The sequence below is a fragment of the Gracilinanus agilis genome, chromosome 3 (assembly GCF_016433145.1).
Source record: "Gracilinanus agilis isolate LMUSP501 chromosome 3, AgileGrace, whole genome shotgun sequence".
NCBI lineage: Eukaryota > Metazoa > Chordata > Mammalia > Didelphimorphia > Didelphidae > Gracilinanus > Gracilinanus agilis.
Genome location: NC_058132.1, coordinates 647,960,556 through 647,987,118, shown reverse-complemented (window position 1 = coordinate 647,987,118; position 26,563 = coordinate 647,960,556).

Genomic DNA, 26,563 nt, shown 5'->3' with positions numbered 1-26,563 from the left:
CTTCCTTCCTTCCTTCCTTCCTTCCTTCCTTCCTTCCTTCCTTCCTTCCTTCCTTCCTTCCTTCCTTCCTTCCTTCCTTCCTTCCTCTCCCTACCTTTCTGTTTTTCTATCATCTGTATCATGTATCTATCACAAACAATCCAAAGGGTTTGCTTCAACAATCAAGACAGAAAAAAACTTGAACCCTGAAGTTCTGTGTGATTCCATGCGCTGTTTAGGCAAACTTCCGAGTGTACAAATGAGTGTATAAACTGTCCCTTAGGCAGATGTTCTAGATGAACAATCAGTGAGATCCAGAGTTGGATAGGAGGGGAAGCATAGACTAGGTTATTTTCATGAGATGTTGTAGCATTTGGCAATCTCATAATACTATTTAAGTAAAAAATCCAACTTTAAAAATATTTTAAAATTTGATTTTCATTCTAAACAATATACAGAAAAAAGACTAGTTCAATATGTGAAGCAGAACAGAAAAGGAGAATTAGGTCTGACGCCTTGGATTTCTATTACATAAAACTTGCTTTAAAAATTATTTGCTATATTCAACAGCCAATTTTAAAAGTTGTTCTGCTTGTTTGTGTTTCCTTCTGAACTTCCCTTTGTTTTCTTCTGTTCATTTGTTTAAACGTCTCCCTAACCACTTTTATTTTTATTTTTTGGCAATGCTATTACCAGATCTCCTCTCTTCCTCTCAAATCCCTCTTTCCTATGAAAAAAAAAAAACAACAAACAACCCTAAACCTTATAATGAATAAATAAAAATTGTTAAGGAAACAATCCACTGATTTGCCATATTTAAAAATGTTGTAGCCTCTGAACATTGAGCCCTTCCCCTCTTTCCTAGGTGGGAAGTAGTATGCTTTAACTGGTCTGCTCAAGATCCTTGCATTGATCTGAGTTCTTAAATCTTTCAGTTACAAAAAAAATGTAACTTCATAATTCTTGTCCTGTACCACAAACAGTGGTTTTTATTTAAAAGGTTCAGAAAGATTTTAATATAAATAATTTAATATGTTTTTCAATAATCATCAGAGATGTGGTCAAAAGTCACACAAAGGAGTAGGGAAGGGGGTAGCAGGAAATTCCCAGACAAAAAAGAAAAGAACCCTAGAAATTAGGTCTTGAATTATTTCACCTCAAATTGAAACAATAGTCAATGAATCAGTCAATAAGCATTTACTAGCCACTTTCTCCATGTCAAGATTTAGGTTAAATATAGGGGATACAAAGAAAGATAAAAAACAAATACCACCCCCCCAAAAAAAACCCCAACAACCTGTCCCTTTCATAAAGGAGCTCCCATTTTAATGGAGAGACTATATGTAAATAATTAGATGCCTGCAGATTACAAAGACTAAATAAAAATTAAAATGGATTCTAGCAGCTGTGGGAGGGATTCTTTGAGAAGGTGAGAGATAGCCAGGCAAGCTAATCTATGGAGGTGTGGAAACAGAGCCTTCTGGGCATGTGGGACGGCCAGTGAGTTGGTAAATAGAGTGCCATGTCTGAGTAACTACAAGCCCACAAGTTTAGATGAATCATACTGGATTTTCTCTTCATTTCCAAGATGAATATGTATACATCCAAGGTAGCCCTATGCCTAGGGTGCTTCTGACTCCCTACAGGTGCACTCACTTTTCCCTGCTAAACACCTCCAGGTAGAATGGTCACAGCTTTAATAAATGGAAAGATGGGGATAAATGCAAAGTTCTGCTTTGTCCTCAGGTATTCTCCTTTAAAAGTCTTCGAGATTCATTCATTGTTCATTAGAGAACATCATTAAAATACCACATTAGCTCTCCAGTAGTTGAAGCATCATGCAGAGCTTTAACAATGTTGACCCTAAGGGTGTCCAAGCTTTTCTAATAAAATGTGTGAGGTAAGGATCTGCTTATGAGGGAACTATTCTTGTCCCCTGATATTTTGTTCCTTAAGAATGGGAAAAGGAGGAGCTGCAAAGACATATACACTAGGACACATATCTAATTAAGGACAGTGTGAGGTCATATTGGATCCAGGGCTTTCTCCCTTAGCGATCTAACTTGTTCTAACTAGGCTGGTTCCTCAGTCCTCTGACTCTTCCCACAGATAAACAAAAACTAATGAATATCTACCCAGATGCTCTGCTTTCCAGGAAAAATATATATGAGATAAGCCTCCCTGGAATGGGATCCACAAAAAAATGAGAGGACACACACACACACACAAACGTACACAACTAGATAAAGAAGTATAACCTTGAGATGCTAGGGAGGGGAGTCAGCTGTTTCTACAACCTTGAAAGTGAGAAAGTAAGCATGTTAGAAGAACTTCTCCCATCCCTATCATGACAACTCAGATCATCAGATGACCAGCATTCTATGTGTCTCTGCTGCTGGCTTTTATGTGGTATTTGTTCATGGCTTTTGTGGGAGGCATTGGTGACAGCATGGGTCATCTCTGTAGCATCTCCATCCTCCAAGACTCTTAGCAGCAATGATAGCTCTCCTGTCCTTCTGTGACCAGGAGATGGGCTGGATTTTGGAGGCAACGCAGAACCTTGGAGTTGGAGTCAAGGGATCTGATTTATAATCCTATCTCTGCCACAAACTCCCTTTGTGAGCTTCAGAAAACTGAATCCCATAGAGGCTAACTGGGATTTTTCATACAGCTAGGACTTAGACAATGGAGCCAGGATTCAACCTCAAGTCTTTCTTCTCCAGATCCAACTTGGAGTGCTGTCTCAACAATCCAAAGGTTAGCTCTCAGTGCTGTCTCAACAATCCAAATCTCCATGGCTAGGTTTGTTCTTCCAAACTATCCCTCCCCCCCCACCAAAAAAAAAAAAAAACTGTCTCCAGCCTCAGGTTCCTTTACTGACATTTGATTCCATTTGCTTTGGGGAAATAGAGCTCGTTTTAATTGGACACTTTCCATGGCTCCATTGAATTCCTAACTGATGGGACCAAGGCTTCTCATCAGTCAGAAGAGAGCAATATCTCAGGGACCCAAGATTCAAGGGCATGTCTGCTCTCTCTTTTCTCCATTGGATCACTGATATGGGAGGCAAACTTGGACAGAAAGAGGTGAAAAGGAACGAGAGGTAGGGAGCCATGCTTCCAGCAGGGCATGCTCCAGGATCAGAGGGAAGAAACAGGCAGAGCTGTCTGTGTGGGCGAACTCCCAGCTGACAATATCCTCATCAACCCAGTCTCGCTGCTGCTTTTGAAATGCCTTCATTAAGCACCCCTAGGAAAGGTCTCTTTAATCAGTCCTAGTTTCTGTTTACATGAAAGGGAGTCCTTTGCCCTGAAGAGTGCCACCCCACCAACAAATGAAGAGAGTTTGAGAACAAGGTGGCTTTATGAACACAGCACCCATGCCTAGTATGATCAGTTAGTTTCCCTTCATGGTTCTTGTTGATGGAAGCTGTTTAATTAATATTTTATGCAGTGCATCTCCCCCTACCTATATTTCTAACATTTATTTTGTTTTTACCTATATAATGTATGTATTCATAGAATCACAGAATTTCAGGTGAATTAGTCCAATAAAGAACTGTCAAACCAGTGCCAAAGTTAGTGCGTTGGAGACTCCAGTGTCCTGTCTAGGTATCCTGATGTTTCACCAGGAGAAATAAACAGCAGCTGAAAACTCCTAGCTGCAACTGAGAGGGAATCTTTCTTCTTCATGGGAAACAATATTTAGCAGTGAGTTCTTAAATGATTTCTCTGTTAGCCTGGAAATGGAGGTTGGTGGGATCTTATATCAAATTCCTCAGTAGTAATTAGCCCATTGTGATTCTCATTTTGTCATTTCCTTACTTATCCAAGAATGTGCTCAGCCATAATCAAAGGGGTTGCTCTCACTTAAAAAATGCTGGAGGCATGAACACAAATGACCTGGTCTTTATTTCTTCAGTCTTAAAAGAAGGGAAAGGAGTAATAAAGAAGAAATAAGAAAAACAGGAAGGAGGAGAAACATCAAGTGATGATTTCATGGGTATTTTTCCTTTTTCCAAATACTCTTGAATATAGGACCACACCTAGGGAAAGTTGTCAAAGTAGGTTACTTTTTTCATCAATATCAACTTTCCCTCCTCCCATCTTTTACAATATTCGAACAACCTTCTATAGACTCTGAGCCCCCATTTTCATGTTTCCATCTCTCCCATAAAGTAGCCCCAAGGATTATTCTTCTCCCAGGGCTTTGGTTTCTACATCATTCCCTAGTGAAATGTTCTCTACTATTTTCTGTTGTTCCTGCTTTTTTTTTTGTTTTATCCTTAGAATAGTTTGTAGTTACTTATCTGTGTACCTATCATTTGTCCTACTGGCAGGGAAGATCTTTTGGGGAAGAGATAATTATTCTTAGAATTTGCAGAATATCTTACCCATAGTAGGCACTTAATAAATGTTACATGGCATTGGACATCCTTAGGTGCTCATGAGTAACCTTTCCTTGCATAATGGACATTATAGCAGAGCCCTTCTACAATGTATTAATCTCAGAATGCCAGAGTTGGAAGGGATGTCAGAGAAAATAATCCCTTTTCTAGTTGATATGGGGAGGTAGCGGGACCATAATTCTCACCTACTTAAAAGAAAACTTTTGTTTTCATAAAAATTAAAGTTTGGATTTGAGAATTTAAAAAATCATCACACATAAATGGAGGTACCCAGGGATGTACCCGAAGTGCATCACTTTGTTAGGCTAAATAAAAAAAAAGGATCCATTCATGTAGTGTCAAAAGAAAATAATTACACTATTTTTTTTTATCAAACTTCAGAAATTAGTTTTCTCTTTCATAGCTTATGGTGTTCACTCTGTGTTCCTATATGCAGTTTATGAAATTTCCAACTTGGTGATATAGGCATTTTGCTGTGGTGCTTTTTATTTTTTAAGCTAAGCTGACTGTGACTTCATCTGTGCCACAAGCTCCCCTGATCTATGCTAGCCCCTGTCCTGCAAGTCCTATTGAATGAAAGCTTGGCATGGGGCTACATATACATTGCCAGTGTATACCAGAGGTGGGATGTGAGCCTAGGTCTTGGTAACTTGGATCTTGGATCTCTGGTCACTCACTATTCCATGGCTGCTTGTGCTGGCTAACTCTTCTGAAATGGTATGATTTGAATTGTTTCTCCTTGCCAGCCTTTTCTATTCAGGAACAACACCCTCTAATCTACTTGGCATTTATTTACTGCCTCATGCAATGACTCTGCATCTAGTGGGTGCCAAACAAATGCTACTTTTGGTCCATGATTTCCTGCCTGTCTAGATCCCTGGTTCCTAGCCCTGGAGGTGGAAGGTCACTTCCTCCAATTCCCCATTTTCCAGGTGAGGAAACAGGAATAGAGCAGGGATGTCACTTGCCAAAGTTATGTGGGTGGCTCATGGCAGAGGGATTGTTGCAAGTCCAGCCTTCCTTTCACTGCCTCTCCCAGCCCACTTACACATGCTAATTAGGCCTTAGAAAGTCTTTCAAATTCTTTTCTATCTCTTCCTTACACAGCAGCATGATAAGCCTTAATTTAAATTATAAACACTCTGGAACTTATTGTCCTTTTAAGTATTATGGGGAAAGTCGAATAATTAATGACTACCCTAATTAAAAAAGAATTCAAAGGAGCAGAGGATGCTGAGAGGATTTTCATAAACTTTGGTTGAGATAAGCCAGTGTAATAGATACTTTGGACAGTAGAATGTTTGAGGATCCTTTGGGACATTGAAAGGGCTCTCACATTACTATAGGAATGAGTCAATAGATAAATCAATCAAACATTTATTAATCACCTGCTATGTTCCGGGCACTGTCTGAAGTCCTGGGGATACAAATACATATAAAAGTAGACAGTCCCTGTCCTCAAGGAATTTCCTATCCAGTGGAGGAAGAAGACACAGAAAAGGCATCTAGAAAAATCAGTGGGGAGAAGGTAGCCGAAACAGGCAGGATGGAGGCTTCCAAGAAGTCCAAAAGCAATGGGGAGAGAATCTGTACTAAGCTCCCTTTTCAGAGGGATGCTCTGGACCCCATCGCCCTGTCCTGAATAAAGGAATATACAGGTATTTATTAGTCACCTGCTTTGGGCCATACACTGAGCTGGAGTTATATTTCCAAATGAGACAGCTCCTGTCCTCAAGGAACTTATATTCTAATTTCACTAGGAAAGAGTTTTTGTCTGGAGTGTCACAGGGATTATGAATAAAGCTGTATAGAAGGGCAATTCATTTTGGTGCCCACACCAGTACTGATAGTAGTATTGGTTTGATTACTGGTCTTAGAGAAATAGTAAGAAATGAAAGGGGGTTCAGAGGTGAGGTAAAAGAATGAAAGATGGTGAGAAGCCCACAATGGATGGGTTTTCATTTCCTGCTTTATGTCTCATTGGGATGTGAGTCATGTTCTGAGTTTGGACCTGCAGTCAGAAGACTTGAATTCAAATCTGTCCTCAAACACTTGCAAGTCAGGAGAAGGAGAAGGAAGCATTATTGAAATGGATCTTAAAGATCTGCAAATTGGCAATTACTAATTGATTCTCACAACTACCTAGTCAGATGAATGCTATTATTATTTTCATTTTATAGATGAGGAAACTGAGGTTGAGATCTGATGCAGGATTTGAACTCAAGTTTCTTTGATTTCAAATCTAGAACTCTGCCCAATATATTACCTATTTGCCTAAGGGATGAATATTTTTGGCCTGGACCATCTACTGATTCAGGAAGCTTTTTCAGATACCAACAATATTGCAAGCCTCCAGGTATATAGTTTCCTTCTTTTGTCCACAGAAGAACCAAGATCATTAGTTGTTTGGGGCAACATCATATGCACCATTAAAGCATTCTTCAAATTTATCACTTTGTCACTTCCAAAGTGCATTCCAGTGGTGGTAAAGGCGTAATTTTAATGCTGAGTTGTGGAAGGAGACTTCATTTCTCTATGACTATCGCCTAAGCAAAAAGAGAGGACCCAGATGCCCTTTTCTCCTGCTGGAGTATGAGGCAGAATGAAGAAGGTCCAGAAAGCTAAAAAAGGGATTGGTGTGGCCTTCTCCTATCAGGGACATTTGGGATGCAGCCACTTACCTGGGTCATAGAAGGGAGAGGAAATGACCTTCCAGAGACAGTTAGACCAATCTTCTCCTTTTATAAGTTAGATAATGAAGAGCCAGGTGTAGGCAAAGTTCATACTCTCAGGTCAGAGGACTGGGAGTGTGAAGGAGGTCTTTGGGAATCAATGGGTTGCCATGGTCAAAGGATTCCTCCCCTATTGGCCACAAATTGGTAAGCTTTTCTGGTCAGTTCTCAGAGAACAGAAAGCACCCAGACAGGCATATTCTGAGCCACTAATATCCCAGGATGACTCTCAAATCACAATTAGAGCAAGAATATATCTTTCAAAATCACCTCGTTCCAACAGTGAGAATCAGGATTCTTTGTCTCTTACCCAGACAAATAACAACTCTGGGGCCCTGTGCCAAACATGAAGGGCTAGTTCTAATCTAGCCAAATACTGACAGACTTAGTTCTTTTTTACAATTCTTACTTTCTCTTTTGGTACCAACTCTAATTCAGAAGGGCAAGGACTAGGTAAGCAGGATAAAGTGACTCGTACAAGGTAATATAGCTAGGAAGTATCTGAGGTGAGATTTGATTCCCAGTCCTCCAGACTCTAGGCTTGGTGCTCTAGTCACTGTGCTACCTAGCTGCTTGATCATAGTTTTTCTATCACACTTCCTTTTGCTTCTCCCTTGGTTTTCAGACTGGTAGGTGCCAAGGTTCCACCTTCTCTGACACAAACATGTCCAAGAATATCCTAGTGGGGCAACACGGGCACAGAAGACATTGTCAAGGATGTGACAATTGTTGGACTTCTTGAACCCATTTGTTCATTCTGCCTCATACTCCAAGAGGAGAAAAGGACATTTGGGTCCTCTCTTTTTGCTTAGGCGATAGTCACAGGGAAATGAAGTCTCCTTCCCCAACTTGCTCTCAGTATTAAAATTACATCTTTACCATCGCTGGAATATACTTTGGAAGTGACAAAGCGATGAATTTGAAGAATGCTTTAAATGGATTGAATGGGTTCCTGCCATTCTGGGTTCTTTATTCCTAAGCCTTCTGGGAGTTTATGGCAGGACCTGGCACAGCTGGCTAAGAATCATGAGATTTGGTACTAGAAAGAACCTTTAAGTAGGTATGGCTCAACACTTTCTTTTGATTATTGAGGAAAATGTAATTCAAGATTAATTGATAGACAATATAAAAATCCCTGTTCCAAGAAACCAAAGAACTGGGTGGGGCCATCCAAATATCACCAAAACACCCATTTGTTGATGCAGTAAATGGATGTTTTCCTACTTGGCGTATAAAGACCAGAACTTAATAGACTGAATGGGAGCACAATCCCAGTGGGAGAAGATATCTGAGCAGTCACCTGGGATAATCTGTATACAAAAAGGTCTTCTGCTATATTCTTAATAGGTGGCTATCCAACATCCACTTGGAGATCTTTGGTAACAGCCACCACCACCACACATTTTACCCAATGTCTTTATAAATATTTAATTCATTTTGGTCTTCAACAACAACCCTGGGAAATAGGAGCTGTTGTGATCATCTCCATATAGGGAAACTGAGATAGCCTGGGATCATGGAGCTAGTAAGTGTAGGAGGTTGGATTTGAATTTAGATCTTCCAGATTCCAACTCCAACACTCTATCCCCCTGGGTAATCTAGCTATCTCTAGGTAGAAGATACAGGAAACTGGCTTTTGATCATAGAAGACCTGGGTACAGATATCACATGAGATATTGACTAGCTGTGTGACCCTAGATGAGTCATTTGATATTTTTTAGCCTCAACTATCTCATCTCTAAGATGAGGATCAATTGCTCAAGCAATCAAAGAAACCCAAGAGCAGGATTTTATATTTATCCTCACTAAATTTTATCTTTTTTGATTCATCCCCATTTTTGAGTCTTCCAGGCTCATTTGGATCCTTATTCTGTCATCCAGTGGGTTATGTGGCCCTCCCAGCTTTGAGTCAACCTCCTCAGCTTCATCAAAGACATTGACAAATATGGTCACTACTTCCTTTTCTAGACAGTAATTCCCCTTCAATGCTCTATTCTAAAATGCTTCCAAGAATTAGTATTCAAAGTCAAGCTGATCAATTAAAGTGAATGAATGAAGCATATTTCTGAATCATTAGTATTTAGCATAATGCCTGGCATATATGTTTTTAATGAGTGTTTCCTGATTGATATAGTCCTCTTGTCCTATAATTTGGAATAATCTACTGTTCTTCCTCATCTGATTAACAAAATGTCTCCAGATCCTCTTGATATATACTCTTTTTAGAATCCTTACCTTCTGTTTTAAAACTGATGCTAAGTGCTGGTTCCAAAGCAGAACAGTGGGAAGAGCTAGGTAATTGGGGTGAAGTGACTTTCCCAGGGTCACACGGCTAGGTAGGAAGTATCTGAGGCCAGATTTGAACCCAGGTCTCCTCCTGATTCCATGCCTGGTATTCTGTCCACTGTGCCCCTTTGGTATACTTTTAATTAAAACTAAAATCAGACTTTTTTTTTTTCATGAGACCTCAGGATTCAGATGGATTCAGACAACAGGTTGTTTAATCATTTTCAGTTGTATCTGATTCTTCCTGGCCACTTTTTTGGGATTTCTTGGCAAAGATACTGGAGTGATTTGCCATTTCCTTCTCCAGTATATTCCCAATTTACAGATGAACTGAGGCATAGTGGATTAAGTGACTTGCCTAAGGTCTAAGGCTGGATTTGAACTCTGGTCTTCCAGACTCTAGCATTCTATCCATTGTGCTACCTAGCTGCCCCTAGGCAACATGAAAATGAAATGAAAATGAAAAAATCTGCCATGAAAAAGAAATCAAATGAAGATTGATGGATTTCTCTTGTGAAAAAGAATTGATTGATGGATTGACCTGTGATCTATCTCTAGCTATTTCCAGTCAGTATTACTCATTTTAGTGTGGTTACATAAATGATTATTTAATATACCTATATTCATATTCTCACATCAGGTTAAAGGGATTCTTTCTTATGTCAGACTTTTTAGGCAAGTTTAAGACTATACTAAGAGTCCTGGGTGTGTTTGCTTAACCACAGAATATTTTCACTAGAGGACTTCCACTCATGTGGCCTGAAGAGTAAATATCAGCATGAGAAAGGGCATCATCTGGACCTCCACCCTCTGACACTTTCCCCTCACCCAGCCTGGGGAGATAAACAGTGGCAGGTGGATATTGTGCCTGTCCTTGAGTAGAGATGACCCTTATTGTACCCCTTTTGTGCCCACCCATGGAAAACCCATAATTTATTTAGAAACTCCATGACTTCTGGTTGTTTGCCTTGATTGTCCTTCCATCTTTGGGGTGGGAGTCTGCTTTGAGGATGACCCAACTTTTTCCTGTTACTAGAGCTTGGTTAGAGATCTGTCTGCCCATTATCTTGGGACCACCAATGAGAATCTGTATTTTGTGGTGCACCAATTGGATTGTCTAGGATATGAGACTAATAAAATCTGCACTGGAGAGGAAGGGGGCATCTCGATTATGAGGAAGATCTGAGGTCCCATTCATTAAAGGGGCATAGGTCCTTTTAATAAATGGTTATTAGCTTGAAGTTCTGACTCAGTGGTTTTTATTGCAGACCAGAGACGCTTTTTTCCTGACATCCTTTAGTAAGTGCCATACTTTTGTGCTCAGAGATGCCCATCACCTAAGTAACTGAGACAATTTCCAACTTCCTGTCACTTGTACAATATTTGGTAGAAATATTCTACCCTAGCACAGGTCAGGCCAGGAGACTAAATGACTTAGAAGTTTTACCTCTAATTAAGATGCTTCTAGAATCCCTTCCCAGGAGGCTCACTTGTTCACCTGTCTTGATCACATTGTTAAACAATAAAGGAAAGTGAGAGTTCAGGAGAGAGTGTGGTTATTATGGACTGAGTCCTTAATAGACCTCTTAATACCCTGCATCAGCCCACAAGATTTGAAGCTCTCCAGTCAATCCATCAGGGACTGTCTACTAATAACAGTCTTTATTTATAGAAGAGCTTTCTCTAAGCAATAACAAACACATGTTATTTCTCCCTTAGTTGTCACACCTTTGCCTTCTTCTTGGTGATCATGGAATGCTAGCATGGGAATGAACCTTAATGGCTTTGTCCAAAATCTTTAGTTTACAGATTGGGAAGCTGAGACCTAGAAAGGGAAGACTTACCCCAAATCTGACAACTAGATGATGACAAAACTGGGAGTAAGGAATAGCTTTGTTTTATGGACAGGGGGTGGGTGATGTTTCCTCCCCCCTTTATTGGGAAGAGAGCTCTTAGATTAAATTTAGCAGGAGACTGAGAGAAAATTTACAGTGAACTCTATTCTCTGCTTCAAGCAAACCCACAAAATGAGTCAAGTTTGTATTTTACGACCAGAATGGTCTGTCCTCTTTGCTTTTCAGACTTTCATCTCTAACTTTTCTTGGGGGATGAGTGGTGATGTCACCCATAGAACCTCATCTCTTAGACCATTCTTCCCTCTTGGGTTCCACAAGTCCCTTAGCAATCCCACTAACCCTTCTCTTCTACCTTCTCTTTTACCTTCGATGAGCACTAGGTACCTGTCTACTCAGGAAAAGGCCCCCACGGTGTTTGAGTTGAGTTCTAGGCCCCACATTTGAAGATGGCCACAGATGAGTTGGAGAATATCTAGGGGAGGGAGATGGGATGACCAGGGGACTCAAATCCTCATCATATGAGAAACAGTGGATAGACTTGAAGAGGCCAAGTTTGTTAAGAAGACTTTCAAGGACTGTGATGTGATAATTGCCTCTAGAGATTTGAAAGCCTCATAGAATCATCCCAGGGTCACAGATTTAGTATTGAAATAGAGATCCCAGAGGCCGTGTTGTGTGTCTGCATCATGAGGTATTAGTTAAGTCAGCCAAAGGTCAAAGCTGAGCCCAAACCTTCTACTCCAAATCAAACTCTACTGTGGTGCTACCCCTCTATCCCTGGGAATAATAATAATAATTATAATAACTTTTATATGATGCTGATTATGTAGGTAAGCACTGTGCTAAGCATTTCACGAATGTGATCTCCTTTCAACTTCACAACCATTGGAGATAGGCACTATTATTATACCTCTTTCTTAGACAACCACATAAGTGCCTTGGTCACAGGATCATAGATCTAGATCTGGTAGGGTACTTAGAGACCATCTTGTCCCACCCTCTCATTTGTCAGAGGAGGAAACTGAAGATCCCTTAAAATCACAGAGGCAAGAAGGGACAGAGGAAGAATTTGAACTTAACTCTTCCAAAAGGAGGAAGATTTGGAATTAATGTAAGAATTTACTTCTGAACAATAAGAACTAGAAAAACTAATTGAAGAACAACTGTGTAAGGGGAGAGGGGCAAACTCAATTTTACTTTCATATTTGTTTTTATCCTCCTTACCCCCCATCTCAGCCTCACATCCACCCTTTGCCATTTAGAAAGCAAAAACACTAGAACCTATCATAAACATGTATAGTCAAGTAAAACAAATTCTTGCATGGCCATTCCCCTAAACGTATTCTCTCTCTCTCTCTCTCTCTCTCTCTCTCTCTCTCTCTCTCTCTCTCTGTCTCTGTCTGTCCCTCTGTCTCTCTCTCTCTCTGTCTCTGTCTGTCTCTCTGTCTGTCTGTCTGTCTGTCTCTGTCTGTCTCTCTGTCTCTCTGTCTCTCTGTCTCTCTGTCTCTCTGTCTTTCTGTCTCTCTGTCTCTCTCTGTCTCTGTCTCTGTCTCTCTCTCTGTCTCTCTGTCTCTCTCTCTGTCTCTCTGTCTCTCTGTCTCTCTGTCTCTCTCTCTCTCTTTCTCTCTCTCTCTTTCCGTTTATTCTTTAACCTGCCTCTGAGTCCATCACCTCTCTGTCTGGAAATAGGTAACATGCTTCCTCATTGTGAAGTTAGTCATTGGGCTGATCAGAGTTCCCAGGTGCTTGTGGGATCAATGTCCTGTCTTTTTGGTTTCAACTTCCTTTCATTGTGGGCATTGTAGCCTTGCATATCTCAAAGGACCACCAGGTCCCTGATTGATTAAATTAAAAGGGAGGGGAATTCCAAGTCCCTGATGGATTAAATTAAAAGGGAGATGAATTCTTTTCTCACACTCCTTATGATGGTTATTATAAGGACCAAATGAGGTCAGATTTGTAAAGCACTTACCATAGTGCCTCATCATTTCATTACTATTACTATTATTATCTTGGAATAATAAGACATTAGACTAATGGTCTCATTTGCTCCTGAGTATTGTATATCAAATATGATCCATTGATCAACTTCTCTATTTCTTAGCCAGAGCCAAATTGTTTCAATAATTACAATTTTGTAGTATAAGTTGAGATGAAGGATTGCTTAGTCCCCTTCTTTTCCACTTTTCCTCATCAGTTCTTTTGATATTCTTGATATTTGATATTCTTGACCATCCCTCCAGATAAATTTTATCATTTTTTCTTATTTTTTAGAATAAAGCAATTCTTTGGTAGTTTGATTGTTATGGCTCTGCATAAATAAACTTAAATGGTAATTATCATTTTTATTATGCTGATTTGTCCTACCCACTGTAAAGGTTAAATTTAATGGTTGGACTTAAATTATATGAAATAATGTGGTCACAAGTCAGAAGTTTATTTACAAAATAGAGGGGAAACAATAAAGTAGAGAAATGTGAGAGAGGTTAGAGAAAATACCTATACTAGTCCTCAGCCAGGAGGGCTGGTAGTGAGTAACTGTGAGGCCTCCTCCAAGACGGAAGCTAGTCTCTTAGGAAACTAGGAAAGTACTCAGCCCTTTTCACTTTCCCAAGGAAGTAGTACAGGAGTCAGAATCTAAGGTGAAGCCACGATCCAAGCCGAAGTCTTCAGTGAAGTGCCCTTGAACACTATCTCCAGGAGACACTCTCCACCAGACTCAACTTCACCAGACTGCCTCAGCCCCAGGATTTTGTGGCTTTTGTGGTGGTTTCCTGTTCCTGCCCCTCTTCACTGGGGCCAATCACAGTTTCCAAATCGTCCAGCCCTGCCCAGGGGCAATGTCTGTGGGATTGACTTCTTACCTCTAAAAGTGTTAACTCTCCTCCTAGGATTCACATGTTTCTGAGTTCTCATCCAGTTTGGATTAGCATGTCACTAAATTATTATCTAGTTAGCACATGGGTTGCAGACTTCCACCTACTAAGGTTAAGTAGGGGTATCTTCCTTTTGGAGGTGCAAACTTCTGGAGTAATAGTTCCCCTTACTTTAGGGTACAGTATGGGTGAATTCCTTTTGTTGATTAATTCAAAAGTAGACAAAGGAGAGTTAATCCTGTCCTCACAATCTAATGAGGTACCAAGTAGGGGTTTTTAAGTTATCGTTAACCAAAGTTTTAACTCCAACTAGGCAAAGAGAATAAAGGATTCCCTTTTTCACAAGTGTAAATTCAGAATAGACAAAGAGAACCAAGAATTTCCTTTCATACCACAAACAATTAATATATCTCCAATTATTTTTATCTGTGTAAGGAGTGTTATATAATTATATTGACATATTTCCCCTAAATGTCTCAGCAGGTAGATTCCCAAACATTTTATATTTTCTGTAGTTAATTTGAATGGGATTTTCCTTTTTATTTCTTTCTATTAGATTTTGTTGGTAATATGCAGAAATGTTAATGATTCTAAAGGTTTCTTTTATAGCCTAAAACTTTGTTGAAGTTAATTATTTCAATTAATTTTTTTTAGCTGACTCTCTAGAGTGCCCTATATAAACCATCATATCATCTTTTAAAAAAGTGATTAATTACTATTGTGCTGAAAGGAATGATGAACTGGAGGAATTCCATGTGAACTGGAAAGACCCTTAGGAACTGATGCAGAGCAAAAGGAGCAGAACCAGGAGAACATTGTACGTAGAAAATGATACAATTGTGGCACAATCAAATGTAATGGAATTCTCTACTAGCAGCAGTGCAATGACCCAGAACAATCCAGAGGAACTCTTTTTTTTTTTAGTTAAATTTTTTTTGTTTATTCATTTAATTAATTAATCAAGAATATTTTTCCATAGTTAAATGATTCATGTTCTCCCCTTCTCTTCCTACCACCCCCTCCCATAGCCAATGAGCAATTCCACTGGATTTTACATGTGTCATTGATACAGACCTATTTCCATATAATTAACATTTGTACTAGGATTATCGTTTAGAGTCTATATCTCCAATCATATCCCCATCAAACCATTTGATCAAGCAGTCATTTTTCTTCTGTGTTTCTACTCTCACAGTTCCAGAGGAACTTATGAGAAAGAATGCTATCCACATCCAGTGAAAGAACTGTGGGAAGAGAAACACAGAAGAAAAACATATGATTGATCATGTGGTTTAAGGAGGGGTATGATTGAGGATTTTGAATTTAAATGATCACTCTATTTCAAATATTAGTAACTTAGAAATAGGTTTTGAATAATGATACATGTATAACCCAGTGGAATTGCTTATCAGCTCAGGGAGAGGAGAGGGAAGGGGGAGGGAAAGAACATGAATCATATAACCATGGAAAAATATTCTTAATTAATTAATTAATTTTAAAAAATGATTAATTTTATTTTGTCTTTGACTATGCTTTTTGCCAAATTTCTTTTTCTTTCTTTTTGGTTATAGTTAGCATTTCTATCACCAATTGAAGGTAAAGTTGATAATGGAAATCCTTGCTTTAACCCTGATCTTATTGGAAAAGCTTTTAGTTAATATTCATTATAGATAATGTTGACTCTCAGTTTTATACAGATATTATTTATTATATTAAGGAAAACTCCATCTATTTCTATGCTTTATAGCATTTTTAATCAGAATGGGAGTTGTATGTTGTCAGAAATTTTTTCTGCATTTATTGATAAAATCACATGATTTTTGTTGTTTTTGATATGAATATAGTCAATTGTGTTTAGAGTTTTCTTAATATTTAATTAGCTTTGAATTTCTGGTATAAATCTAGATTGGTCATAGTACATAATATTTATGATCTGCTGTTATAGTTTTTCCTTGCTAATATTTTATTTAAAATTTTTGCATCAATATTCATGAGGAATATCAAGACCATGCTTATGTCACAGAAGGAATTTGGTGGGATCCTTTGTATTTCTATTTTTTACAATATATTTTATGTAGTACTGAAATTAATTATTCTTTAGATGTTTAGCATATTTTGCTTATAAATTCATCTGATCCTGAGTTTTTGTTCTTTGGGAGTTAATTTATATTTTCTTCAATTCCTTCCCCCCAGCCCCACTGTAATAATATAGGATTATGTAAGACTTCTATTATCTATTCTGTTAATGTGGGAAAGTTATAATTTTGTAAATATCCATCCATTCTCATTTGTACTATCAATTGTATTAGCATACTAGTTAGGTGAAATAATTCCTAATAATTTCTTTGATAGCTTCTTTATTTCTAATACCACTCTGTATCTATTGCTCTGTGTGGTTTCAGCTTCTAGAAACAAGATACCCTTCATAGGTTAAGCTCATCACCTCTGATTTCATCACAATGCTGCTAACTCAAGTTTTGACTGACAGCATTCCTCTCAGCCTCCTCTCCCCTTCTATTGGAGAGCTGGAGGATGGAATATCAAACACACCCAGTGCCTCCCTTTCTAGAGGGCAGAAACTGGACTTCTCAGCTCACTATACTTTGCATCTATTGCTTTGCTTGGTTTCACCTTTATAGAACAAGATACCCCTATGCTGGGTATCCCCTAAGTTCTTCTCCCTATATATGGTTTTTCTGGCTCCTTTTCTGTTGTCTCCCTTCCATTCATTTGTAAGATTCTTGAAAGCAGGTGATGTTTTTATTAATTGTATCCCCAGTGCTTAGCATAGTGCCTGGCACTTCATAGGTGCTTAATTTTTTCCTGGGGGGGCAGGTAGGTGGTTCAGTAGACTGAGAGTCAGGCCTAGAGATCAGAGGTCCTGGATTCAGGACTGCAAAAAATAAAATGGATATAGAAGGTTAGATTTTAAAATATTAGGGTCTTAAAAGATTTATTGGTAGCCTTTAGAAAAATGAAGCCATGTGCCATGTAAAGAGTTGGGTTAAAATACTCGTGCTCTTGCCTCCCCTCCCATCCTGGATCAGCTCCAAGCCACCAAAGAGAGCATGCCAATCCAGCCATTCAGTCTTTATCCTTCTGTCTATGTTGTTACATAACTGTCTTATGTCACCACGCAAGACAGGAAGCCAGTGAGCTCATGGGAAATGTAGTCAAAGACCCCTAAACTTCCACAGGAAATTTAGATCAGAGATCTCAAAATTTCAATAATACATCACTTCACCTCAATTGCCTCAAGAGCACTTACAGATCTTCTGCCTTGCATCCAATACACAGTATTGATTCTAAATTGAAAGGTAAGGGTTTAAAAAATGTGCATTGGATTATTTCAATTTTTCAATGGTTTTAAATTCTCTTCTCCCATTTTTGTACTGGTAGTTTGTTCTTTCTTTGAATTAAGTTGCTATCTGACTTATCTATTTTTTATTGGTTGTCTGCTTCCCCAAGCTCTTAGTTAATACCAGAAGGTTTTTTTAAATCAGCTAAAAAACAAAATCAATTTTCCTTATTCAATTTTTCTTTTTGTCTTCAATTTTTTTCATCTCATTTTAAGATATGTATTTTGGCATTTAATTGTATTTTAAAAAGTGTTTTACTTTTTTAGAGTTTTTTTTTGGTATATGCATGTCTAATTCATTATAATTTTCTTCTTTTATAAATTCAAGTGTTTAGATAGAAAATTTCCCCTAAGTGCTTCTTTGACTATATCACTTAAATTTTGGCACATTGTTTCATCACCATTTTCTTTAATTATTGATTGTTTCTATGATTTATTCTTTGACACACTTATTCTTTAGGATTAAGCATTTGAGTTTCCAACTAATTTTTAATCTGTGCTTCAAAGATCCTTTTTTGATATAGTTTTGTTACATTATTGTCTGGAAAAGATGTGATATGCATACATATATGTTTTTATATACATACACGCACACACACACACACATACACACACCTTTTCCATTTGTGATGTTTTTATGTCCTAATACATGGCCAGTTTTTGTGAAATTGCCATGCAGAACAATCATCTAGTTCCTTTAAGTCTTAAAACAAGTTCCCTTAAGCTTTAAAATAATTTCCTATAGACTAGAATTCAGAATTACAGGCCAATTCATCCAGGTATCTAACGAAGGGGCAAGAGAACTGACCTGCTTATGAGGCACAGCAAAAAATTCAATCATAAGGCTACAAACCACATTCAAGAAAGGTGTAGCCAGAATTCACCAGTGGTCTAAACAATAGGCCAGTGATGAGAAGCCCTGCAGAGAAGACTATCAAAGGCATGTGATTCCTTAGTTCATTCACCTGGCAGAAGGAAACTGAAAGCCTATTTAGTTGGATAACAAGGCAGTAACTCATTGTCTACATTCTTCAAGATAGGTAGGGAACCCAGGACATTTTGTGCAATTTAATGAGTCATTTATGCCCCTAAAGTAAGACCCATTTATTCTAGCAGTTATATATGGTTCAAAAGCAAATTGTTACAAGATCCATGAAGGTGGCTTAAATAGGCATTGTGGAGCATTTAAAGCTTGGTCAGACATGGAAGATGTCAAGGTAATCCCTGCATCCTGGCCATCACCAGTTGTCCTGACTTATCTTGCCACTGGACTTTGATGACTCTGGAAGAGAGAATGAGGTTGATGACTTTGTGCAACTCTACATCATTTAAATTCAATTCATTCTCAAATTAATACATTACCCTGTGATGCCACTGGTCACCTTAAGGATGAACAACAACATAAGGATCAGGAGAAAGGGCATTCGTTGTATGTCATGACAGAAGACCAAAGTTTGGGTTCCAGCTCTTCTCTTTTCTTTTTGTATGATCCTGAGCAAGTCAAGTCCCCTCTGGGAGACCTCAGCTTGTCCCATCTGAAAAATTAAGTGGTGGGACCAGAACTTCCATTTTGTCAGACAACTTGATGGTGGACCATAGGAGGAAATAAATTATTGTCATTTAAAAACTGTATCAATTAGATTATGGCTAGTATAAAACTTGGTTTCCTTCTCTATGTAGAAGGTTTGGTGCTTTTTTTGTACAACATATCTCAGGATTTATTATAAGATTCAGCTGAGATAATATGTAGGAAACACTTCTCAAACCCTAAAGCTTAATATAAGTACTAGATGCCATCATCATGACCATCTTTTTATTAAATGTTCAGAGCATGATTGTATGACTGGTCATGAGAAGCAAGTGAAGGAGCTTTTGTTAGCTGGAATTCAAGTGAATTCCTGACCTAAGGGCTTTTACTGGAAGCAGAGGACTCAAATGAACTGACCACTGTGTGATAATTGCCATCAACCATGCTTCACTCTGGGAGGGGAAAGAGGTGTATAAGAGAGGAAACAATAAGGGAACACCGAGTACCATATGTCTCCATTTCAAGCTCTGCTTTTCATGATGGGCAGAAAATAGCCACAGAACTAAGCTGGGCCAGACAGAGGCTATCTTCTCTCCAGAAAGGGGAAATTGGACAGACATACAGAGAAAAAAGGTGAGCCCAGAGTCCCAAACAGCTACAGGCTCAGTAATAAGAGTGAACATTCATCATTAGAGTCATGATTAGAGAGATAAGCCTCCAGACCAGCACAGCTAGAACTCCAGGGTTGCCTCAAAGGGAACTGCGGAACATCACGCCAGCACTATATTACAGTTTAGGCAAATCTAGTTATCATTTTGGTGAATGGAACAACGGAAGATGAGGATTGGCAAATGCAGACCAACTTCACATTGCTTTTGTACTCTTCACCCAAATGAGTATTTTTCATAGAATTTAATTTCTGATTAGGTTATTTAAATGGATGTTGATAATAATACATGGACATAAATTTAGTGAATGTTTTTAGAGTCCATGCAGCCATACAGTTTGAGGGATTTGTAAAGCACATCCAAACATAGCATCATTCTGTGTAATGGGAAATGCTCTCTCTTTGGAGGGCCCAGGCTCAAATACTGACTTTGCTACCAACTAGCTGTGTGACTTTGGGCAAGCCAATGTGCCTCTCTGGGTCCCAAAGTCTTAATCGGTTTCATTTTTTATATTTGTTTTCTCCTAAGAGCCTAGCACGGAGTCTGAGATGTGGTAGGTGTAAGAATGGGATTCGTGCAAGGGGGATGGGACAGAAGGAGCCAGAGAAGGAGTGCCTGACACTTGGTGATGGTTGAGACCAGAGGGAATTCTGGGTAATTCTCTGGAGGAAGAAGAAAAAGAGAAGGACTTCTGGAGCAGAGGACTGAGAGAGGGAGGAGAACATCAGCTCAGATCCAGTCCTGAGGGCTTCTTGAGGATCTTTCTTTGGACATTGAAACCCCGATTCCCTGGTCAAAGCCATTCCATCACATCTCACCCATCAAGACTTCAACCATAGAGTAAGATAAGTTTTTGGACTCCATTTTGGGAGCCATCTCTTGGGCTCCTTCTCCCATTACCCAAACTTGCTGAAAGACCCTTTCTGGTTTGACTTGTAATTATAGAAAAGGATAGAAATAGGGAATAGAAACAGAAACTGAAGGAGAAAGGGTGAGGGGAGATACTTAGGAGTGGGAATCCCAAAGGTTCCCACCCGAGTGATGGACACCATAGAAATAGAGAAGAGGGCATCCCGAATCTCTCTGCCCTTCACCCCTTTCCCCAATCCCTGAATTGTGAATAATAAAAGCCATTCATTAGTCAGATAGTGTTCCAGAGTGCCTGAGAGACAATGAGGGAGAAGGAACCACAGCTTGGTCTAGCTGCCTCCATCTTGGAGCCGCTGTGAAGTTGACTGACCTCGGAGGAGGCTTGCGTGAACCCCGCCCTCATTCAGAATTGGATTGGGGTTCCCCATACTTCCTCTTATAGGGAAGTCTCGCCTCCAACTCCTGTGGGATGGCATGACTATCCAGGTCACCCAGTTTCAGAGTGGTCCCTCCTTAAAATCTCCTAGTGTATATTCGGTGGGAGAGGAGAGCTAGAAGAAAGTCTCACCTTCGTGACTTTCTCTCCCCTCTCTATCAAAACATTGGAGCCTGGCTCTCATTATTATTACAGTTTTGGCAGAGGCTCTCTTTATTATTACATAGGTATTTGCTAATTTATTTATTGAACTGGATGGAATATGACCAATAAAATAAGAATAATGGACCATAAGACAGCCAAGGTCCCTTCTAGCTCTAAAAATGAGCAAAAACTTTTATTAAATGCTTTCTATGCATTGAGCTCAGCTTTAGAACAGATGGGAAGTTCCAAAATTCTGAAGGGTAATGTTGCAAGGTGGATGGCAAAAGTTGAGTAATCCTTGGCTTTGTAATAGTTAAAAGAGTCACCAAATTGTAATAATTAAAATTAAATTAAAACTAAATTATGAGTCTGTTAGTAGCTTTAACGATTTAGTTTAATCAAAGTAGAGATAGTAAAGAGATGGAAATGTAGGAAAGAGGTAGAGAGTAGTTTACCTAAATACCCTAATTGTGTTCTGATGGAATGAAGTTCACCTCCAACAAAGGTTCTCCTTCAGGTCCAATCTCCAGTCAGAAGACTGTGAGAGTTTCTTCAGCAAGAGTTTCCAGAGTAAGTGTCTCCCTTCAGCAAGAGTCACCAGTGCATGGAGTTGTGAATTGATCCAAACATTATGGAAGGCAATTTGGAACTCTGCCCAAAGGACGTCAAAAGACTGTCTGCCCTTTGTTCCAGCCATACCACTGCTGAGGTTATACCCCAAAGAGATAATAAGGAATAAGACTTGCACCAAAATATTTATAGCAGTGCTCTTTGTGGCGGCAAAAAATTGGAAAATGAGGGGATGCCTTTCAATTGGGGAATAGCTGAAGAAATTGTCGTAACTGTTGGTGATGGAATTCTATTGTGCTCAAAGGAATAATAAGATGGAGGAATTCCATGTGAACTGGAATGACCTCCAGGAATGGATGCAGAGTGAAAGAAGCAGAACCAGGAGAACATTGTACACAGGGACTGATACACTGTGGTAAAATTGAACACAATGGACTTCTGTACTAGCAGCAATGCAAGGATCCAGAGCAAGGCCGAGGGACTTATGAGAAGGAAAACTATTCACATTCAGAGAAAGAACTGTGGGAATGGAAACACAGAAGAAAAACAACTGTTTGATCACATGGTTTGACGGGGATATGATTGGGGATGTAGACTCTAAATCAGTGATTCCCAAAGTGGGCCCTACTGCCCCCTTGTGGGTGCTGCAGTGATCCAGGGAGCAGTGATGGCCACAGGTGCATTTATCTTTCCTATTAATTGCTATTAAAATTTAAAAAAAAACTTAATTTCCAGGGGGCTAAGTAATATTTTACTTAGGGGGTGGTAGGCCAAAAACATTTGGGAACCACTGCTCTAGATGATCACCCTAGTACAAATATCAATAATATGGAAATAGGTCTTAATCAATGACACATGTAAAACCCAGTAGAATTGCGTGTTTGCTATGGGAGGGGGATGGGAGGAGGGGAGGGAAAGAACATGAATCATGTAACCATGGAAAAATTTTCTTAATCAATTAAAAAAATAAATAAAAACAAACAAAAAATAAAAACCTTTGAGTTCTCGTGGATAATTGTTACAAGTTCTCCAGATCTATTTACATATGAACAACAAGACTGAAAACTGTTTTTGCTAAAGAGTTAATTTCTTCTTGTATGTAAGAGATGGACTTACTAGCTTGGGAGATGGCTTGAGCTGTGTCTTGAGCCAATCTTTCAGCCTCAGCTGAGATATTTCTAACAGAATCTATTACTATGGCCATCATTCCAAGATTTGACAGGAGAGTTCAGAAAAATCTCTGTGCTGCTGCTGACCTTTTGGGTATAGAATGCCACCAAGAACCTATACCATTCTGGTGGAAGAGTAGAGTAAGCTGAAGAGTTACAAATATAAAACCATCTGGTGGTCACCAAGCCCCATGGGAAATCTTTCTTCCTCTGGGAACTGTCCATGGGTCACCAAACCCCATGAGTAATCCTCCCTCCTCTGGGATGAGATTGTAACAGCTATAAAAGGAATGTATTTATATGTCCCATCCATTGCAAATGTGGAGGTGGGGAATACAATAGTGCTATTGCATTTCACTTTGCCATTCATGTACTTACTACTACTAAATGGACCCTTACACACAAATCAAAGGTAAGCAAATGATTAGTCAGAGGTAGTGGAGCTCCTAGATCAGTGATGGGCAAACTTTTTAAAGAGTGGGCCAAAGGAAAGGAAATGCTCATCTGTCAGTCTGTTTCTAAGGCTACTCTTTCGAAGTTTCATTGTATTGTATCCTACTCATTGTATTCGTCAGATTAGGAATAATGTTGGGTGGCCAGATAAAACATTTCAGGGGGCTCGCATTTGGGCCGCAGGCTGTAGTTTGCCCATCACTGTCCTAGATAACTGAAAATCACTTCTGATGACCCATAAGTAAGTAATCTTCCTCTACATTTGTGTCCCATTTAGGGTCTTCATGTGGCCAATGAATCACTTCCTCTCCTTGGGCCTGATTAATAAGAGAAAGAATCTTATTTCTTTCTCTTTCCATTAGCAAGGTGTGGAGCAAACTTTCCATGTCAAACAATGTGAGATTATAAGTGTGGTAAAACTTTCAAACTTATATATGACTACAATGGGTTCATCTTCAAAGGAAGGATTTTTTTCTTTGAATCTCTCAACGTCTTGTGGAGGGAAAGGTGTATGATGCCTAATGTTTACTAAGTTCCCTCATTTATTACAAGTGGGAACTTCCATTGGGGGGAATAGACCTTTAATTGAATTGTCTGTGATTACTGCTGTTTGGCTTGCTGTTTGGGTTGCAATAGAGTGGGTGGGGGGAGGGGGAGGAGTAGTAGGGGCAGGGAGAGAGATGGTTTGGGTTGGATATGGGGAGAGATGGGTCAGACAGGGAAAGGCAGAGGCTGGGTAGGCTTAGATGGTAAGGGGGGTAGGGAAGTGGATTTTCCTTCTGAGTTTTGAGATTAATCAAGCTATCTTTCCATTGTTTTTTCTTGGGGAGTAATGGATAAACTAAAAGGTATCTTATTAATATATGTTCATCCAGGAACAGTACTAAAGAAAGACATTCTGAAACTGTGAGCCATGTGAGCTTGATAATGTTCTCTGGGAAAGGGAGCTGTTTGAGATAGGCAGGAAGTTGCACTTTCAAAATGTGGGCCATGTTTCCCAGCACCATTCTTGGTGGCCTATTACTTTTCAAATTTAATTATTTCAAATTGCCTGCAGTTCTACTTCCTATCTGTAGGTGGCACTACCCTAGTATGTACTTGCTAGGCGTTAGGGTCTCACAGGGCTAGAGGAGCATAATAGGAGTGATATGTTACTGTTTCATGTTTCTGGATATGTTGGTTCTGTGTAAGATGAACGAATTAACTATCTCCTTTGCAGCTAAAAGTCAAGTACCCTGATGGGATCCAATTAGTAATGAATATAGAAGAATGATAGACTATGTACAGAGCTGACTCAGCTATCATTCTTAGAAAAGCTCACTAGAACCCTCAGAACTTTTCCCATTAGCTTTTCCAGACCAAAATGTGGTATTATTTAACCTCTTGTTTTTTCTTATGAGAGATGGTTTAGTGAATCAGACAGACTAACAGAGTTAGTGAGCTTGAATCCCAATTCTAAAAATAGAACTTCTGAGCTAGGTGAAAACTTAGTAATCAAGTAATCCACTGGATACCTCAGCAAGAATTGCCTTCAAAAAATTTCTGAATGTGTTCCTTTATTTTTAAAATTATTATTATTTTAAAACCCTTACCTTCCATCTTAGAATCAATACTGGGTATTGGTTCTAAGGCAGAAAAGTGGTAAGGGCTAGGAAATGGGGGTCAAGTGACTTGCCCAGGGTCATACAGCTATGAAGTGTCTGAGGCCAGATTTGAACCCAGGACCTCCCATCTCTAGGCCTGGCTCTCAGTCCACTGAGCCACCCAGCTGCCCCACTGAATGTGTTATTTATAAAGAGTTCTGACTTTGGATTCAGGGAAATTGCATTCTCAATATGGTTCTGCTAGTTAGTATCTTAAGGATTTGAGGAAATAACCTTTGGGAAACAACTCCTCAGTTTTTTATCTGTAAAATGGAAAGATTTGAGTAGATATAGATTTACTAATAGTCTAAGGTCCCTTCTAGCTTCATGTCTATGATCTCATGACAAAGGACCGTCCAACTTTTATTTGACATCAAGCTTCAAAGATTTCAAAAATAAGGGGAACCCATCTCTCTTCTCTCTCCCGCTTGTCTGTAGGGACAAGCAGAAGTATAATCTTGCTTCCATGTGATGGCACTTCAAACAGTTGGAGAAGACTATCCTGCTTTGCCCTAAGTCTTCTCTTCTCCAGACTGATGATCCTCAATTCCTTCAAATAAGTCACCTATGATAGGAAACTTTTAGCCTCCTGATTATCCTCCTCTGCTCTCACTTTATCATTGTCCTATTTAGAATTGTTCATATTACCACAGGTGTAATCTGATCAGGAGCAACACTGGATTCATTACCAGGGGTCAGTCCCTTTAATGTCATGGAGACCATTTTCTCTTCTGATTTTCAAAGTGAATAATACAGACCTTGCAGTATTGCTGCACATCTCCAGTGAGATGATACATGCAAAAACATGTGGCAAATCTTATTCAAAACCTGATTTCAGTGGGTACAAGTCTGGGGGTATTTCCTCATCCTGCAGAAGAGGAAAAGCATTGAAGTTGACAGCTTGATCTAAGGGCACCCAGTAAAAAAAGAGTAGATTGGGGAAGAGATCAAGACTCTTGTTCTTGACTTGATGTTGGCTTTGGTCCTGAAGGAGCCCAACTGAACAAGAGATAGAGAAAGATGGTTTCCCTAACAGATGGTGCTGAAAGGGTCCTCTTTCTAGGAAGTTTCTCAGTCCTTGACAGATGATTTAGGGCTGGCGGTATCTTTACCGCCTTGGCTCCAAGCCCTGAGCTTTTGCCAAAACTGAGGTTTTTGCTGATTTATTGAGGAAATACCCCAGCAGCAGTTTTGGTCCATGAGAATGGAGCTGCTTTGTCTTTCAGAGGAATCAGTTAATGTTTTCAAGTTTTCCTGGGGCAAGAGAGTGGCAAAGGGCAGATTATAAAGAAATTTTCCAGTCCTTCTGATTGGCAAAGAAGAAACTGAGGTCCAGATCCTAGGACTGAGAAGTAGAGAGGAGTTTAGACACCAGTGAACCCATAGAGTACAGTGGAAGAGTGTTATATTTGGGATAAGAAAACCTGTCTTTGCTACTTAGTACCTTTGTGACCTTGGACAGTCTTTTTCCCTTTCCCTGGACCTCCATTTCCTCATCTGTAAAGTACTGGGTTTTGGCTAAATGTCCTCTAAGTTATTTCCTAGCTCTAAACCAATGATCTGGTCAGTCTCATTTTACAGATGAGG